This window comes from Cervus elaphus, chromosome 9, assembly GCF_910594005.1.
Source record: "Cervus elaphus chromosome 9, mCerEla1.1, whole genome shotgun sequence".
In the NCBI taxonomy this organism is placed as follows: domain Eukaryota; kingdom Metazoa; phylum Chordata; class Mammalia; order Artiodactyla; family Cervidae; genus Cervus; species Cervus elaphus.
In genome coordinates, this window is record NC_057823.1 from 16,927,086 (window position 1) to 16,947,874 (window position 20,789).

A 20,789-nucleotide genomic window follows, 5' to 3' on the forward strand; every position below is an offset into this window, starting at 1 on the left:
ACTAAACATTTTCAAAATCAACACAGGAGAGAATTCTTTTGAGGGTAATAAACATAGGAAAGGATTGACTCACCAATTCTTCACCCTCTACCATTCACTAGTGTATTCACACTGGAGAAACACCATAAACTTCAGGAATATGGGGATCAATCTTATCATTCATATCTCAGTAGTAATGGGAAAAGTAAGGAGACTAGTTCAGGAATGCCTTTGCCTGAATCTATCATGTCTTGTCTCTAGAACAAAGCCTACAGTTCTTGATCACAAAACATGTTTAGACACATACATACAGTTCAACCCATGGTGACTCCTGCATACCAGGTCCCTGCAGTGGCATGAAAGATGAGGTGATGCCTTTGCACCAGCCAGGTAGATTGGAGCCCAGATATCCCCAAGGGCAGTTCCAGGAGCTACTGGGCTCCCCTAGGCTGGGAATACATAGCACTGTTGTGCGGGCTTCTTCCTTGAAATACATCTTGCAGGTTGATGTGTGTCAAGACTCACCTTTCTTTTTGTAGATGACATGATACTATACATATAAAACTCTAAAGATGCCACCAGAAAGTCATTAGAGCTAATCAATTAATTCAGCAAAGTTGGAAGAAATAAAATTAATATGTGGAAATCCCTTGCATTCTTGTATACTAACATTGAAAAATAAGAGATACTAAGGAAACAATTCCATCATCATCGCAACACAAAAAATAAAATACCAAGGAATAAACCTACCTAAGCATTCAAAAGATCTCTGTACTGAAAATTATAAGATACTGATGAAAGAAATCAAAGGTAACACAGTTGGAGACATGTATCATGTTGTTATTAGAAGAATCCATATTCTGAAAATGACTGTACTGTCCAGTGATATCTACAGATTCAGTGCAATCCCTGTCAAATTACTGATGGCATTTTTCACAGAACTAGAAAAAAGTGTTTTTTAACTTGTCTGGAAACACAAAAGACCCCAAATTTCCAAAGCAGTCTTGAGAAAGAGTGTAGAGGTGGAATCAACCTTCATGACTTCAGACTATACTACAAAGCTACAATCATTAAGACAGTATGGCCCTGGCACAGAAACAGACCAGAAGTAGACCCACATACCTGTGGGCACCTTTTCTTGGACAAAGGAGGCAAGAATATACAATGGAGAAAAGATAGCCTCTTTAAAAAGTGGTACTGGAAGAACTGGACAGCCTCATGTAAAAGAATGAAATTAGAACACTTCTTAACACTGTACACAAAAGAAATTTTAAATGGATTAAAGACCTAAATGTAAGGCTGGGAACTATAATACTCTTACAGGAAAATATAGGCAGAACACTCTTTGACATAAATGATAGCATTATCTCTTTGACCCACCTCCTAGTGTAATAGAAATAAAAACAAAAATAAACAACTGTGACCTAATTAAATGTTTTAGCACATGAAAGGAAGCTATAAACAAGGTGAAAAAGATAACCCTCAGAATGGGAGAAAATAATTGCAGTGAAACAACTGAAAAAGGATAAATCTACAGAATATATAAGCAGCGTAGACAGATCAAATACCAGAGAAACAAAGGACCCAGTGAGAAAATCAGCACAAAACCTACACAGACATTTATTTAAAGAAGACATAGAGGTGGCCCCCAGACACATGAAAAGATGCTCCACGTCACTCATTATGAGTGAAATACAAGTGAACTCTACAATGAGGTGTCATCTCACATTGGTCAGAATGCCCATCATCAAAAGATCTAAAAACAGTAAATGCTGGAGAAGGTGTGGAGAAAAGGGAACCTTCTTATATTGTTGGTGGGAATGTAAGTTGATACAGCCACTATGAAGAACAGTATGGAGATTTCTTTAAAAACTAGGGCTGAAACTAACATGACCCAGCATCCCACTGCTGGGCATATACCATGAGAAAACCATAATTGAAAATGACACATGTACCCCAGTGTTCATTGCACCACAGTTTGCAGTGGATAGGACAAGAAAGCAAGCTTTATGTTCATTGACAGATGAATGGATAAAGAAGTTGTGGTACATATATACAACTGAGTATTACCAATACAAGCAACGTACTCGAGTCAGTTCTGGTGAGGTGGATGAACCTAGAGCCTGTTACACAGAGTGAAGTAAGTCAAAAAGAGAAAAACAAAGATTGCATATTAATACATATGTATGCGGTTTAGTTGCTAAGTCATGTCTGACTTGTGACCCCATGGACTGTAGCCTGCCTGGCTCTTTGTCCATAGGATTTTCCAGGCAGGAATACTGGAATGGGTTGCTATTTCCTTCTCCGAAAACATATGTATGGTACCTAAAAAATTATATTCGCGAACTTATTTTCAGGGAAGACCTAGAAATGCAGACCTGGAGAATAGACTTTTGGACCTAGGCTGAAAGGCAGGAGGTGGGGTAGATTAAGAGAGCGGTATTTGGATCTGCTTGTAACACGGGAGACCTGAGTTTGATCCCTGAGTTGGGGAGATCCCCTGGAGAAGGGAACAACTACCCACTCCAGTATCCTTGCCCAGAGAATTTCAGGGACAGAAGAGCCTGGTGGGCTACAGTCCATGGGGTCCCGAAGAGTTGGACACAACTGAGCAACTTGGAAAATCACTGAGTCAGACACGACTGAGCAACTCACTCACTGACATGTATACACTACCACGTGTACAATAGCTAGTGGGAAGTTGCTGTACAACACAAGGAGCTCAGCCTGGTCCTGAGTGGTAGGATGGTGTGCGGGTTGGGAGGGAGGTTCAAGAAGGAGGGGACATATGTATCCTTATGGTTGATTCATGTTGTATGGCAGAAACCAACACAACATCGTAAAGCACTTACTCTCCAATTTAAAAAACATTTTAAAAATAAAGTTCCTTTCCCCCCCAGCACTGGCTGTCAGGGACATCTGTCCACTACTGTCCTTGCATGACCCCCTGTATTTGACCCACCCTCTGGTACCTGCCTGTGAACAGGGAATTCCTGTTTTTGTACGACTGAGGCAGCTGTACTTGTGAGACTACTGACCTCCCCCAATAGGCTGCCTACAGAAGTGACCCTGCATGTGGGTATTTTAAAATACTGTTTTGTGGGACTTCCCTGGTGGTCCAGTGGTTAAGAATCCACCTTGCAATGCAGGAGATTGAGGAGACACAGATCCATTCTCTGGGTGGGAAACAAGCATCTCAACATGCAGTGGGGCAACTAAGCTATTGTGCCACAACTGGAGAAAAACCCCTTACAACCTTGAAGTCCCAATGCATCACACACAAAAAAATAATGTTTTGTGTGAGATGTTTTGTTCAGTGTATTGTCTTTGAAATAACTAGCTAACCAGTTTCTTTATATTCTCTTTATTCATACTCTACATTTCTCCATTTACAATCTGACTTTAGTAGTTTTTTAAAACTAACATTTTCTAAGAATCTTGAGTTTTGATTTACTAATTGATTTAAAATATCCATTTTAGATAAATAGCTGAAATATATAAAATTCTATATATTACTAAAGAAGCCTCTAGCACTTTAGGGTCCTCTGCACAGATATTTTATACAGCTGAGTCTCTAAGAGAAAAAGAGAAGTCTCTCAGTCATGTCCAACTCTTTGCGACCCCATGAACTATAACCCACCAGGCTCCTTGGTCCATGGGATTTTCCAGGCATGAATACTGGAGTGGGTTGCCATTTCCTTCTCCAGTCTCTCAGAAAGGCACTGCCAATCATGCTGGTTTTAAAACTTTTTCCCCCAGATGTGTTGTTTCTGGAGGATCCATTAAATACTACTGTTAGTAATTCTCTACTCACAATTTTCTACTATTGTAAGATGTACATCATGTAAAATTTACTGTTAACCATTTTAAGTATGCAGTTATGTTGAGTTGCATTAAGTATACATTTTTGGGTAGGTGTGACTGCTATGAGGCTAGTGGAATGTTAGCTCCCCGACTAGGGATTAAACCTGTGCCCTGGGAATGAAAATACAGAGTCCTTACCACTAGACTATCAGGGAGTTCCCAAGCATATTCTTATTGTTATGCAGTCATTGCCACCATCCATGTCGAGGTGTTTTTCATCATCCCAAATTACTACTTGGTACTTGTTAAATAATAACTTGTTGTCCCTTACTCTATTTCTGGTAACCACCATTGTACTTTCTATCTCGATCTTTATGAAATAAATTCCTCTAGTTAAGTTATGGAGTTGGAACTATATATTAGACTTGGCCCTTTTGAAAACCATGAATTGGAAATGCACAGGGATGGTATTCATAGGGACTTGGGGAAAAGTACAAATTGGAGTTTTGACCTATGGAAATTCCTTCAGTTGGATATAAAGCCACCAGGGAAGCTGTCTATAGCACTAGAGCATTTTAAATTTATGTTACTCTTTTCTGTGTTTGCCTCTACATGGATATTTATTATATGCCACGGGGGACTGTGTATTACATCAAGCAACATACAAGTTGTGATTTTGCAATATCTAGGTATCCTTTAATAATCATGAGAAGATAGCCAATGGGAATTTGCTGTATGTCTTAGGAAACTCAAACAGGGTCTCTATATCAACCTAGAGGGGTGGGATGATGAGGGAGATGGGAGATGGTTCAAAACGGAGGGGATATATATCTGGCTGATTCATGTTTAGGTTTGACAGAAAACAAAATTCTGTAAAGCAATTATCCTTGGATTAAAAAATAAATTAATTTTAAAAATTACTCGTGAGAAGAAATGCAAGTCACTGGGTTCCTTCAGTGAACAAGGCTCTGTGCAAGGTTCTATGCCATTGGTAATCAAAAGATACAGAAAATGCCCATGATGTGCAGAAACTTTCAAAAGGAGATCCTAATGAGACAATGTAGACTTTAAAGCATTTCTACATACAAGATTAATTGGATAAAACATTCCAGTCCTTCAAAATAGGAAAGGTTAAATGTGTCTCCTCTTAATACTTCTATAAACCATATAAAGGAATGTTTGACAGAAATAAAAGAGATAGTACATTGTTCCATAGGGGGACTTAATCATCTTTCTCCCCATAATGTTTCTCCAAGCAATAGGGGATAATCAAGACATTTGTGACAAGTAAGGGTTTAATACATGTGTACTGAATACTGTCTCTAATAACTTAGGAAGTGCGTGTCTGGGAATGGAGGTGAGGGGATGGACTAGAACAGGCAGTTGGTTTCGGGGGAAGATTATGTTCTGTATCTTTGCAGCTGGTGTTTACTCAAGTATGTGCAGTTTTCAAAACTCATTGCCTGAATTCTTAAATGAGCATTTCATTGTACATGAAATATATCTCAACAACAAAAAGTAAACATCCTATGCAGTCACCAGGAAAATAAACAGATGTCTGACCTTGTTCAGTACAAGGTTTCCCAGTTTGAGGAATGTGGTATTAAACAGAATCTCTACTAGGAAATAGATAGCTGGTGTGTGTGTGTGACTTCACAGTTAACAAAGGACATACAAAATCTTTCCAAAAGAATGCAGATCCCAGTGCCAGACTCACAGACTTGATGTATATGGTTTCAGGCTTTATACTTCTCATCTGTGGTGTTATCATGATGGTGGGTTTGGTTCACACATAAGACCTGTGGAACTTTCCACCTTTGTCATTCTAATACCATTGGAGATGACCATCTTAGACTGCTCTTTGGTTTTTTATTTTGTTGAAGACTGAATTCCCAGTGGTGGTTCTCTGAGAAGACACACATCTATGGAGACCCATACAATACACAGATTTTGGAACAAGTCTGACTTGCCACTTCCCATCTACAAAGGTGAGTGGGAGAGAGCAGACCTATTTCAATTGAATGTTCTCAACCAAAACATTCTTGAAGTTGCGCAGTAGTTAAAATTTATTCAAAGGGTGGGTGGAGGTGGGGGGGTCATAACATTGTTTTTCTAATATTTTTTGGTAAAAAGGTATAATATTTATTTTCCTTTTCTGCCATTATCTGCCCCAGAGTACTTTGCCATTGTGTGTGTGTCTGTGGTACCTCCTCTTTTTTTCTTGCCTGCTTCACCTTTCCCATAACACTTTTGAACTGATACATTTATCATTCGTTTATTATCTACCTCCTATGTTCCTAACAGATCATTTGGGCCTTGTATATATATATATATATACATATATATACATGTATATATACAATATATATATATATATTGCTTTTAACTTTTTATTGAAATACTACATATAGAAAGTACACATGAGTGTTTACCTCCATACATTTTCACTGTGGAACAGCCTCATGTGATCAGGACACAGACCAAAACAAAGAATGTCACTACCACCCCATTGTCCCCTACTGTACCCTTCTACACACTCACCTCCCAGAGTTAGAACTTTCCTGACATCTAATAGGACAGAGTGAATTTTATGTCTTTGCTGTTTGACATTGATGGAATGTTACAGTGTCACTTTTTTTATTTAAATAAACTTCTAATTTTTGAAACAGTTCAGATTTACCCAAGAAAAACAAACAATTCAGAAAGTTCCAGTGTACGCCACACCAAGTTTTTTCTGTGGGCACAAGGGAGCTTTCTAGGGTAATAGAAATGTTCTAAAACTAGATTGTATTAAAGGTTGCATAATTATAAATTTACCAAAACCATTGATTTTATGCTTTCACTGACTGAATTTTATGATATATAAATGATCCTTCAATAAACCTGTTAAATATATTTTAAAAAAATTTTTCTGGACTGTCTCGAGGTGAATTGAAAAGTATTACCTTTGTATTCAGCATGCCTTATTACAGAGCCATATTATTATGGTTATTACTGTGTATTGCAAATAGATGGGGGAAAAATGGAAACAGTGACAGACTTTATTTTTTTAGGCTCCAAAATCACTGCAAATGATCACTGCAGCCATGAAATTAAAATGCTTGCTCCTTGGAAGAAAAGCTATGACAAACCTAGACAGCATATTAAAAAGCAGAGACATCACTTTGCTGACCAAGGTCCGTCTAGTCAAAGCTGTGGTTTTTCTAGTAGTTGTGTGGATGTGAGAGTTGGACCATACAGAAGGCTGAGCCCCAAAGAATTGATGCTTTTGAACTGTGGTGCTGGAGAAGACTCTTGAGAGTCCCTTGGACAGCAAGATCAAACCAGTCAATCCTAAAAGAAATCAACCCTGAATATTCATTGGAAGGACTGCTGATGAAGCTCCGATACTTTGACAATCTGATGAGAAGAGCTGACTCTGGAAAAGACTCTGATGCTGGGAAGAGGAGAAGGGAGCAACAGGATGAGATGGTTGGATAGCATCATCAATTCAATAAATATGAGTTTGAGCAAACTCTGGGAGATAGTGAAGGACAGGGAAGAGTGGTGTGCTGCAGTCCATGGGATCACAAATAATCAGACATTACTGAGCAACTGAACAACATCATAAAAAAAATAAGAACAGTCTTGATGTGTGAAGCTGATTATCAGTATTGTGTTATTTTCATTCCTATTCTTTTACAGAAAAACACAACAAATTAAGGAGACAAATATCAATATTTGAGAGGATAATTGTGGGGAAAACCATGCCACATTTGATATAAGTGCTTCAAATCTAATGTTGGCAATCACTGGAATGGCTCTGAGAAAGCTGGCCCAACATAGAAATGTATGGTCTGCAAATAGGAAAGAAAAGAAGGAATTACTGATGAGGGTGTTGAGGAGAAACTGATAAAACAACAAATAAATGTCAGGAGCTTTGAGAATAGAAGAAACGAAGCATGTCTTTTAGGGTCAAAAAGGGATGAAGATATTTAGCTTCACAATGTGTCTTTGAGCCTTGTGATGTCCATTTAATTCTGAGGCCAGTGACCCATCACAGACAAGGAGCAGCTCGGCTGAGGGACCTTCCCAGAGCCCCCTTCACATCCCTGTTCCTCACGCTGTAGATGAAGGGATTCAGCATAGGGGTGACCACAGTGTACATCACAAAAACAATAGAGCATCTCTGGGAAGAATGGGTCATATCAGAACTGAAATAGACCCCAAGGCTTGTCCCATAGTACAAGGAGACCACAGAGAGGTGAGACCCACAGGTGGAAAAAGCTTTATGTTTTCCTGCTGCAGAGGACATTCTCATTAAAGAGGAGACGATTTGGGAGTAAGAGGATTCCAGTGAGGGGAAACACACCCAGGAAGGCAGTGACCACATACAAGCAGATGTCATTGATGAAGGTGTCAGCAAGCCACCTTGATAATCTGAGCCAGTTCACAGAAGAAATGTGGAATTTCAGTGCCAGTACAGAAGGTCAGTCGCCTCAACAGAATATGAATCAGAGCAACCAGAAAATGATGAACCAACACATCAGAAGAACCAGGAGGCAACAGACACATGGGTTCATGATGACTGTGTAGTGCAGGGGTTGGCAGATGGCCACAAACCAACCATAGGTTATTCCAGTCAGGAGAAGACCATCCATTCCTGCAAAAATCATTTTAAAAAATAAACCTGGAAAAAAATAAACCTGAGTGAAACATCCTGTGTAGGAGATGTCTTTGTTTTGTGACTGAATGTTCACAAGCATCTTGGGGACAGTGGTGGAGACATAGCAAATGTCAACAAAGGACTGGTGGGAGAGGAAGAAGTACATGGGGGTGGAGGTGGGAGTCAGAGCTGATGGCCAGGATGATGAGCAGATTCCCAAGCACGGTGACCAGGTACATGGACTGGACAGTAACACTCGAAAGAGGAGGGGCTGCAGTTTAGGATCATCTGAGAGGTCCAGGAGGAGAAACTGATTCTCCCATATGATTTCCTGCTCCCATGTAGCTGTGTGTCTGCTGGGGAACAAGACAAATGGAAGTTTCACCTAATAGCCAAGTGGCAACTCAGCTAGTTATCAGTTATGATTCCACCTTCTGGTTGATATCCTTTACCCTGTATTAGTCCTTCTTGTGATAGTGATTCACTCAGTCAAATGGTAGACCATTTGCATTTAAAATGTTTTTTCAGCTAAAATATTTAGCTGAAAAATTTTTTTCTCCTATCATAAGTTCTAATTCTTTTGTTGTTGTTTTTATTAAAGTATAGTTGATTTATAATATGTTAATATGTGCTGTATAGCAAAGTGAATAAGTGAATTATACATATATATATTCTTTTTCATATTCTTTTCCATTGTGATTTAAGTGATTTATCTCAGGATATTACTTTTAGTCCCCTGTGCTGTATAGCAGGAACTTTTTTATTCACTGGTTCTAATTCTATATGAAGCTATAGACATAAACAGATTTTTATAATGACTGTTGCAAAATGATTAAAGACATTTAATATTGCTAAATGATAATCTTTCATTCAAATAGTTTAATAATAGTTTTTAAGACATGGTATCCCAACTCAGACAAAATTAATTCTATGACTTGATCCTCCCTGTTAATTGTGACAGTTAATGCTTAATTAAAATTGCCCTTTTTTTTTTTTTTTTTAAATTTATAAAGGTATGGTTACTCGGGACTTCCTGCTAGTACAGTGGATAGAATCCACCTGTCAATACAGTGGACATGGGTTCAGTCCCTGGTCCAGAAGATTCTGATGCCGTGAGACCACTAAGCCCATGTGCCACAACTACTGAGCCTGTGTACCACAACTACTGAAACCTATGCACCTAGAGCCTGCGCTCTGCAGTGAGAGAAGCCACCAGAATGAGAAGCTTATGCACCACAAAAGAGAGTAGTCCCTGCTCACTGCAACTAGAGAAAACACTATGGGAAGCCACAAGGTCCAGTTCAACCAAAAAAAAAAAAAAAAAAAAGGTTATTACCTTCTTTGTGAGAATTAAAAAGACCCTTGTGGCAGAGGAGGATCCCAGGAAGTGATGGCTATTACTACTATTACTTTTATGAAAATTATTAATATTTTTGATAGATACATAACTTTTCAAAGTATAGAGATGTCATTCAGATAATGGGATCTTGAGTGAGAGTTCCTTGAATAGAATTTTGCTTCACCAACTTAAGGTCTGTGTGACCTTGACAAAGTTTCTTAACCTGTCTTAGCTGCAAATACCTCACCCCTACAACAGGAATAAGACTGATGAGTTAATTAAATGAGATGATGCATGTAATTTTTCTAGCATGGTTCTTGTGACAAATAACAGGCATTTGATAAATGTGTCTAACAATAAATCTGTCTTGCATGAGTATCACTGATCATTATTCCCCTTATACAGGGGCAGCCATCAAAGATCATTCTGGGGACTTCTCTAGTAGTTGAGATTTCACCCTTCCAGTGCAGAGGATTATCAAGATGGAACCTTGGCAGGGGAGCTAGATCCCATATGCCACAACTTAGAGTTAGCATGTCCCAACTAAAGATCCCAAATGCCACAGCTAATCACCAGTTCAGCTATACACACACACACACACACACACACACACAAATAATGTATATAATATACATAATATATATATCACTATTTAGAAAATTTTGATGTAAAATGTTCAAAGCTTCTATAAAAAAGTCAAACAAGATGATGGCCTAGCATGGTGATCGGTGTCAAACAGATTTGTGGCCTCCAAAGGAGAAGATTTCATTCTGGGACCAAAAGACACAGGCTCAGTCACTCAGAGGTTCATGTAGCAAGGTTTATTAAAGTAACAGCGATAGAGAAAGCTTCCAGCAAAGACACTGAAAAGGACAGAAGAGTGCCCACGTCATGAACTTCAGCAGGGTTTTATATACCTTTCAGCTGGCTGCTGAGAAGAGATATAAAGAATACCTCAAAGTGTAAAAGTTCTACCAGACTCTTTCCCAAGGCATGTATCCTGAGATAACATTAGTACAGTGAGCCAGAAGGAACAGGTTCCGGGCAAAGTGCCTCTGGGGGAAATATGGTGTTGCTTGAGAAGCAGGTTCCCAGGCAAAATAGATTGTTACAATTATTAACATAGAACCTAACAAAAGCATACTTATGAGCTTCTGATCTAAAGAAAGACCAGGTCGTAGGCAAGATACATTATTGCACTATTAATACAAAGCTTAAGGGAGCCATGTCCCTTGTGACTAAGGCAAAGGAATTTTAAAAGAATGCTCTCCTCTTCCTTCTCCTTGAGGGTAACTGCCTAAGCTTTAGCTCTCTCAAAGTCATCCTGAAAAAATAAGAGACAAATTTAGGATGATTATAAATGTTTAGTCTTCATGACAGAAAAAATGCTCAGCACTATTATACCTAGAGAATGCAAGTAACATGTTTTTTCAAATAAAGTGAGAATTTACTAAACAATAGTATACTCAGGAGGGAGAGCGGACAGGGTCAGGTGAACAGCTGCCGAGAATACAATTAAGAGAAAAAAATCATTGAGAGCAAATTAGTCTGGAGAGGTGGATAAAAAAGACCTCTCTGAAATAAGAATACTGAGCTCTGAGAAGAGGGACAGGTAATTGCTAATCAGAGGAAATAAGGGAAGGGCAAGCATTTTGGTCTGAGACAACAGAATTCACAGTTGCCCTGGGGTTGGTGAGCTTGGTAATGGAAGGGATGTGAGCGTCCAGTGAGATGAGAACTGGGGGAGGATGAAGACGACAGAGCGTGAGGCCCACAAGTCAAGTTCAGATCAGTTCAGTCGCTCAGTCGTGTCCAACTCTTTGCGACCCCATGAACTGCAGCACGCCAGGCCTCCCTATCCATCACCAACTCCCAGAGTCCACCCAAATCCATGTCCATTGAGTCAGTGATACTATACAACCATCTCATCCTCTGTCGTCCTCTTCTCCTCCTGCCCTCAATCTTTCCCCGCATCAGGGTCTTTTCAAATGAGTCAGCTCTTCACATCAGGTGGCCAAAGTATTGGAGTTTCAGCTTCAACATCAGTCCTTCCAATGAACACCCAGGACTGATCTCCTTTAGGATGGACTGGTTGGATCTCCTTGCAGTCCAAGGGACTCTCAAGGATCTTCTCCAACACCACAGTTTAAAAGCGTCAATTCTTCAGTGATCAGCTTTCTTTATAGTCCAACTCTCACATCCATACATGACCACTGGAAAAACCATAGCCTTGACCAGATGGACTTTGTTGGCAAAGTAATGTCTCTGCTTTTTAATATGCTATCTAGGTTGGTCATAACTCTTCTTCCAAGGAGTAAGCATCTTTTAATTTCATGGCTGCAATCACCATCTGCAGTAATTTTGGAGCCCGGAAAAATAAAGTCAACCACTGTTTCCACTGTTTCCCCATCTATTTGCCATGAAGTGATGGGACCAGATGCCATGATCTTAGTTTTCTGAATGTTGAGCTTTAAGCCAACTTTTTCACTCTCCTCTTTCACTTTCCTCAAGAGGCTCTTTAGTTCTTCTTCACTTTCTGCCATAAGGCTGGTGTCATCTGCATATCTGAGGTGATTGATATTTCTCCTGGCAATCTTGACCCCAGCTTGTGCTTCCTCCAGCCCAGCATTTCTCATGAGGTACTCTGCATAAAAGTTAAATAAGCAGGGTGACAATATACAGCCTTGAGGTACTCCTTTTCCTATTTGGAACCAGTCTGTTGTTCATGTCCAGTTCTAACTGTTGCTTCCTGACCTGCATACAGGTTTCTCAAGAGGCAGGTCAGGTGGTCTGGTATTCCCATCTCTTTCAGAATTTTCCACAGTTTATTGTGATCCACACAGTCAAAGGCTTTGGCATAGTCAATAAGGCAGAAATCAATGTTTTTCTGGAACTCTTGCTTTTTGTATGATCCAGCGGATTTTGGCAATTTGATCTCTGGTTCGTCTGCCTCTTCTAAAACCAGCTTGAACAGCTGGAAGTTCATGGTTCACATATTGCTGAAGCCTGGCTTGGAGAATTTTAAGCATTACTTTACTAGCATGTGAGATGAGTGCAATTGTGCGGTAGTTTGAGCATTCTTTGGCATTGCCTTTCTTGGGATTGGAATGAAAATTTACCTTTTCCAGTCCTGTGGCCACTGCTGAGTTTTGCAAATTTGCTGGCATATTGAGTGCAACACTTTCACAGCATCATCTTTCAGGATGTGAAATAGCTCAACTGGAATTTCATCACCTCCATTAGCTTTGTTCGTAGTGATGCTTCCTAAAGCACACTTGACTTCGCATTCCAGGATGTCTGGTTCTAGGTGAGTGATCACACCATCATGATATCTGGGTCGTGAAGATCTTTTTTGTACAGTTCTTCTGTGTATTCTTGCCACCTCTTCTTAATATCTTCTGCTTCTGTTAGGTCCCTACCATTTCTGTCCTTTATTGAGCCCACCTTTGCATGAAATGTTCCTTGGTATCCCTAATTTTCTTGAAGAGATCTCTAGTCTTTCCCCTTCTATTGTTTTCCTCTATTTCTTTGCATTGATTACTGAGGAAGGCTTTCTTATCTCTCCTTGCTATTCTTTGGAACTCTGCATTCAAATGAGTGTATTTTTCCTTTTCTCCTTTGCTTTTCTCTTCCTTTCTTTTCACAGCTATTTGCAAGGCCTCCTCAGACAGCCATTTTGCTTTTTTGCATTTCTTTTTCTTGGGGATGGTCTTGATTCCTGCCTCCTGTACAATGTCACGACATCTGGTGATGTCCATGTGTAGAGTGTTCTCTTGTGTTGTTGGAAGAGGATGTTTGCTATGACCAGTGCGTTCTCTTGTCAGAACTCTATCAGCCTTTGCCCTGCTTCATTCTGTACTCCCAAGGCCAAATTTGCCTGTTACTCCAGGTGTTTCTTGACTTCCTACATTTGCATTCCAGTCCCCTATAATGAAAAGGACATCTTTTATGGCTGTTAGTTGACCCTGTACTATTCTTGATGCAACTCTCATGTTGGTAATTTTATATTTATTTGTGGGTCAGAGGTCGTGACCATTTTTGTTCATCATTGTGTTTCCAGTGACTTACATGGTGCTGGCACATATAGCTGCTCAATACAGGCAAGTGTTAGATAGGTAATAAAGACTGAGACCATTAAGTATCAACTGTAACACACAAAAAGGACCCTCCAAGCCCACTATATGCCTGAATATAGACACTTAGAATTGTAAAATTAGAGTACATTCATACATATATTTTAAAAGAATAATATATTGTGAACAAGTAATTCTTACTCTAGCAATGGAATTCTGCTTATTACTGGGATGTTTGCTATCATAATTTATCTCAAAAATAGGTCAGGGGAGAGCAATCATAACCATAATTATAGCCTAAAATGCGTTTGAGGGAATGTAAGAGCCATTACTGTGGTTAGCAGCCAGGACAGAGCCTCTCACTAAATAAGGAAGCTAAGGACCATTTCTTAAGTCAGTAAATAATATGCATTTTAAGACTACAGCCAACTGGATATTCTATATTAAACACTAAATCTTTGTGTTAAATTCATGACAAGGACAAGGCAGTCTACTCCTTGATAATCTCTTAAACATTTAAAGAGAATGGTAAAATGTGCCAATGAAATGAGTACCAAATGTCAGTAATAATTACATTGTTTGTAGATGATATCGTGGACACAATGACGTGGGTAAGGTGAAACATCAATACAGAGAACTAAAGTACCTGCTAACTATAGACTTCCCTTTCGTAGACTAAATAACTATGGGACTGTCCCAGCCTCATTATTCTAGAGGTAAAGCCCAATACCCACCATCTCGCTTTGTTTCCTTCTTACTCACCAGTCTTTACTGGGACACCATCTCTGATGCTTATCAGCGAAGCTTTCTTGTTATCTGCAGTCAGTCCTGTGGAAACCCATTTGGGTTTTCACCGAGGCTGGGGTCACAGAATTATAGCAAAGGGGCAACAGGTACAGGTTGTTATCTCAAGGGCTATATTCACAGGGCTCCTTGTTAAATAAATTGTTCTAGTGAATTTCCTCTCTCCAAACAACTCAACTCTATAGGGGTACAAGGAAAAGAAAATGGAAACATTTCAACCAAAGTTGTGTGTGGCAGCAATGGGAGAAAAAGGTATGTTCTCCAAGGAGAAATTCTTTGACTTGACTTCAGAGTGACCAGGTACCCCCTAAGGAATGTTTAATTCCTACAAGAACTAAAACATGGAGTCCTTTATTGCTATTAGGGAGGGCTCCAGGTGGTAGTGCTACTGGTCAAGAACCCACCAGCCAATTCAGGAGACATAAGAGACGCAGGTTCTATCTCTGGGTCTGGAACATCCCCTAGAGTAGGAAATGGCAACCTGCTCCAGCATTCTTGTCTGGAAAATTCCATGGACAGAGGAGCCTGGTGGGCTACCATCCATGGGGTCGCAAAGAGTCAAACAAGACTGAGCACAGCACATGCGGAGGGGCAGGGGCCGCAATTAACCAGGTAGATTCAGCTGAAGAGAGTATTGAGGAGATACAATGTGGCAAACAAATCATCTTTAAAGTTTATCATGAAAGGGGAAGACAGAGATAAAACAGAATAAATTGAGTATCTAAAATGGGAGGGTTAAAACTAAAATTTAAGGGAAGTTATGGGAATACATTTAATTTCAAGAAGAATGATGGTATTTAGTGCAAGCCTTTGAATACACAGGCATGTCTGGGTATATACATACCTCACATGATGCACCATACACTGCTAAACCAATAGCTAACATAATGTGCTATATCTCCAGCTTATAGGACATGGATGCAGAAATCAAGGATGGGAAGCTGAAGTGAACCCTTGTAATATCACTCCTGGTGAGACATGTGAAGAGTCTGTGCTCCAGCTCTACACAACTATGGCCTTTGCAGGTTTGGATGCCTGGACACCAAAAATGTAACAGTTCTAGAGACATGACAAAAGTCCCATTCAACTTTTTTTTTTTTTTTTTTTTTGTCATGCTGCCTGGATTGCAGGATCTTAGTTCACCATCAAGGATTGAATCTGGGTCCATGGCAATGAAAGTGCCAGTCCTAACCTCTGGACCACCAGGGAATTCCTGCCATTGAACTTCAAGCTATGCTGAAAAGTGACACTGTTAATCGTTCAGTTATGTCCGACTCTTTACAACCCCATGGACTGTGGCCCACCAGGCTCCTCTGTCCATGGGCTTCTCCAGGCAAAAACATTGGAGTGGGTTGCCATTTCCTCAGTCAGTGGCTGGAAGCAGGAGCAACATCAGGGCAAACACAGTGGTGGATACAGATGGTGGTCACTTATGCTCCCATGGCAAGAGATCTGAGTGGTGTGATCTCAGGTAAGGCTGCTACCTTTAGTTGAGGGCAGTTATCATAGAGAAGGCTCAGGGCTCTTGATCTGTATGCTTGGAAAAATGAGCCTTTAATTCTAAAGGGAGAAATGGGCAACACAGCACAGGATTCACTACAATGAATCCTATTAGCCATTTGGATTGTGATCTTCAACAACATGGACAGTGTTCCTAGAGAGCTTATTTGTAATTAATGGGGGTCAGGAGTTGGGAATGACTTTTCTTGGGAAGTGAGGGACAAACCAAGAACAGAAGCATCCTAAGTAAGGCTCAGCCAAGCATGACTGTCTTTTTGGCCTGCTTCTCTATAAAAATCCAATTCTCTCTCCCTACTACTGCCAAGAAACAGGCCAACACGTGCCACTGCCAAGTAGATATTAGTGGGGGGGTTTCACAGGCACATCCAACTGAACCTTTCCAAGAACAAACTTACATTTTTTTCTTCCTTCCTTCCTTTTCCTCAAACATGTTATATCACAGTAAGTAACACCACAGATGATGTAAACAGATCCACACATGGAATTGTTCTAGATAGCTAAGTAATCATGATAAAATATTTTTCCTAATTACTTTTTATTAGGATTTATCACAAAGTCTGGTTTTACCATTTATTTATGTATTATTTTATTTCCTTTCTCCCAGTAGAATATAATCTCAATGAAATGTGGGCCTTTATTTTGTTCCAAGTCTTATACCAGTACCTAAATATTTTATAAATGTTTAAAGGCATGAGTTGATCAAACCATTGTTATTATTAGCATTAGAAAGAAACTGGTTTCATCTTTTGTGGGAAAAAAAAGGACAAAATAGAAAAAAAAATGAACTTGGGAGCAGAGAAATATTCCAATTTTTTTCTTTTCTCGTTTTTGCCAGATACTAAACATCACCTACACAAGTTGAACATTTGTAACTATCAAAAATTTGTATAATGGCTGCAGTCCATCTGTTAATCTCAGAATGTCTTGTTTTCCATATATCTTTTAACGACATGCAACTGTTAGGTAATTTTTGTCTCTAAGGAAAAATTCCAAATCTAATAGCAGTGTAAAGGAATACAAAGAGAAAAACACTGCGGTCAAGACAGCATCAGGTTCCTCTTTTTCAGCGTGTTTTCCATATGACCAACAATAATATTACACTTATTTAATAATATTACACTTATTTGTGTACTATTATGGACTGAACTGTGTTCACTCAAAATTTTATGTTGATATCCTTATTCCCAGGGCCTCAGAATGTGACTGTATTTGGAGAAAGTGCCTTTCAAAAGGTAGTTAATTTTAACATGAGGTCACCAGGGTGAACCTTAATTCAATCACCATGGTGTTCTTGTAAGAAGAGGAAGTCAAAACACACATAGAGGCCAAGGAAACCTGCACGATGGGAGGACCAGGTTCAGAATCGGCATGACGGTGGCCATCTGCAATCCAAGTGAAATGGAGCAGGACCTTATGATCTATGCTCCCGCCATGTTCTCAGCCTACCTTTTGTCTGTGGAACAACTTTAGTCAAAGAATAAGCTTAATCAGAGACATGAGAAAATGCAGAAACAAAGGAAAATTGTCAAAGGAGGCCAAGTAATAATAGTTAATATCATAGTAAGCAGAGTCAAGGACATTTAGTTCCTCCTCAAGGGCTATTACAGATGATATCCTGAGCCGTAACCTGTGAGGCATCTTGTAGATACTGAACTGCACATCAAGTGGAAGAAGTTAACTACATGATGACCAGACTGTAGTCATGATATAAACTGTCACAGTTCCAAGAACTGCCATCAAGGAAATGGGAACAAACCAATCCTGCAACTGAAGACTAACTGTACTTAAACAAGATGAGTCTGATTAGGACACCACATGACCAATTTCAAGGAGACTATCAGAGCTGACTGTACTATATCCGCACGTAGGCCCCTCCCTCTGTCTATAAAAGCTCTTGCCCACTGATTGTCAGTGCACGGAGTCAGCCTTCTGCTAGGCATCTGCCCTCCCTCTGCCACCCTGCAGGTTGCCAGCATCCAAAGTAAAGCAAACTTTCCTTTCCACCAACCTCACTTGTCTTTTGGCTTTTGAGAAGTCAGCTGCTGGACCGCACATGGCCTCAGAGAAAACCAATCCTGGTGGGACCTTGATGTTGAACTTTCAGACTCCAGGATTGTTCAAAAATATATTTCCATTGTGTAAGTCACCCAGTCTAGCATTATTAGGATAAGGCAAGCACCATTTCAAAATCCTCTTGCTACAGCTGTTACTTGAGCCATGTCTCCTATAAATATTTCAATGGAAGTTGTGACAAGTTTTTTGCTCAGCTCCAACTGGACACCTTGCCACAGGCACATGCCAAACACCTCCTACTTTCTGCTCTGAAACTTCTGATACCAAATTACGGGACATTTGAGGGAATCGGCTCTGTATTCAGAAGTGTGCAACTCAGACATAAAGGGATGCTAAGCTCTCTAGGACCATCTCTGGCCCACAGAAAGCATGATCTAAGGTCTTTTCATCTATTGAGTGGAAAGTTCTGGGACACATGTTGTACCTCAGGAAGGTTTGGTGGGATTTAGTAGCAGTCATCAATAAAAGCAGTCATTATTATTTTGATTCCTTAATTGGTTTGGTATTTGTTCCTTCCCTAGTAGATAATAATAGGAGATATATACAACAAATATATACATATTTGTTCTGCTTCTCTGGATAACCCTAATAACAAGGCCCAAGAGAAATGAAAATATGTTTGAATATACCTGGCTTTTCATAGCACCATTATTCATAATATGCACAAAGTGGAAACAATCCAAATATTCATCAATTGATAAGTAAAACAATATATTCATACTATGGAATATCATTCTGAAATACAAAGAAATTATATATGCTACAACACGTATGAATCTTGAAAAATATACTAAGTGAAAAAATTATTGATGAAAAGTTTCATGATCTTATTTACATGAAATGTCTAGAAAAGGCAAATGTATAGAGACAGAAGGTAGAATCATGGCAGCATGGATGTTAAGTGTCTAGGAATATGGGGGTGTAACAACCAAAGGGTACTTTATAATGGAACCAAAATTCCATTATATTTTTACAACTAGGTTTTAAAATAACATAAATCTGTTGTTATCAAAAGAGTCTGATACAGGTATAAGTAAATATTACACGGAAGAGTCTAAAACCTGAATTAGGTATATATAGGAATTTATTGATTAATAAAGGTGGAATTTCAAATTAGTATGTCAAGGATAATTTATCAGTAAACAATTGATCCTCTTTCCAGAGGAAAAACATAATTGTATCCACTACCCCGTGTGTGTGTGTGTGTGTGTGTGTGTGTGTGTGTGTGTGTGTGTGTTATTCAGTTGTGTCCAACTCTCTGTGACCCCATGAACTGTAACCCACCAGGCTCCTCTGTCCATGGAATTCTCCATGCAAGAATACTGGAGTGGGTTGCTATTTCCTTCTCTAATGCGAATTTTAGTAGTAGTTAGTCACTAAGTCGTGTATGACTCTTGCGACCCCACAGACTGTAGCCTGCCAGGTTCCTCTATCCATGGGATTCCCCAGGCAAGAACACTGGAGTGGGTTGGCATTTCCTTCTCCACCACTACCCATAACACATGCCAAAACACATTCTTTGAGGATTAAAATGTCAGAAAAAATATAAATTTTAGAAGAAAATTAGAAAATCTGTATGTAACCTAGAGTTGGCAGAGAATTTTTAAGGCTAGGAGAAAACCCATAAAATTTTAATAAAAAAAAAAGAGTCCTCTGGCTATGTAAAAAGTGAATATCTCATTTGCAATTGAAGAAATATTAACATAGCAAAACAATTATCAGTTTAACAGACGCATAAAACACATTTGATAATGCACATAAGCAATTTTGGTAAATGTGCTAACAAGTAGGATTTTGAAATACCTTTATAAACTCCTCTGCGGCCACACACTGAAATATACAGAAAACTTGATTAAGGAGAAAACTGAGAACTATTTGTGAATGGGTGAAGAAGGCCTGGTTATCAGAGCTGTTTCTCAGCTTAGTATGGGGGGCCCTAGACGGTATGGCAAGATCGGAAAAATCAAAAACCCAAAATACATACTTGAACACAATATATACAAAGGTTACAGGAAAATGTCACTACTTAGAATACTCAAAGGAGTCAATAATTTAAGTTTAGCACGGTGTCCTAACTTCATACAAAGAAGTAAGGCAAAAATAAACGTTAAATACGAGATTGATTGAATAGAGGAGATAGACCGTATCTCGGATTGGCAGGTTTGTCAATACAAGAGACTCTAAGGGCTCCAGGGAGCTGAGAACAGACAAGTACAAAACCTTTCGAAGACGAACCATTTGGATGAGTACCCACCCTTAGCCCCTCCCTTCAGACCCCAAAACCCGGGACTACGCCCCGTCCCGCCTCCCCATCACTTCCGGGCATGGGTCCCGCCCTCCACTCGCAGCTCCGCCCACGGGCCTAGTTTTAGCCTCGGAATCATCCGCTGGGAGTGTTTCTGCTTCCAGCCCCAATAATGAATTGACCGCAAGACCCCTCACCCGCAACGGTGGGAGAAACTGCAAGTTTTCTCTGCAATGGCTGAATTTGACTGACAGTCCTAACCTCAGAACTCTACCCCGCCACGGCCGAAGTAGGAAGCGGAAGTTG

General features: G+C 39.6%; 2 long non-coding RNA genes across 2 annotated transcripts; one reads left to right on the plus strand and one right to left on the minus strand.

The window, feature by feature from the left end:
* Positions 1-1,827: 1,827 nt before the first annotated feature.
* On the plus strand, positions 1,828-9,471 carry LOC122699468. The gene is made up of 3 exons (XR_006342612.1): positions 1,828-2,119; positions 5,667-5,771; positions 9,442-9,471. It is a non-coding gene; the product is annotated as an uncharacterized LOC122699468 (long non-coding RNA).
* A 4,169-nt stretch (positions 9,472-13,640) lies between these two features.
* Positions 13,641-20,756, minus strand: LOC122699469. The gene is made up of 3 exons (XR_006342613.1): positions 20,681-20,756; positions 14,603-14,823; positions 13,641-13,692 (listed from the first exon to the last, which is right to left on the minus strand). It is a non-coding gene; the product is annotated as an uncharacterized LOC122699469 (long non-coding RNA).
* Between the last annotated feature and the right edge of the window lie 33 nt (positions 20,757-20,789).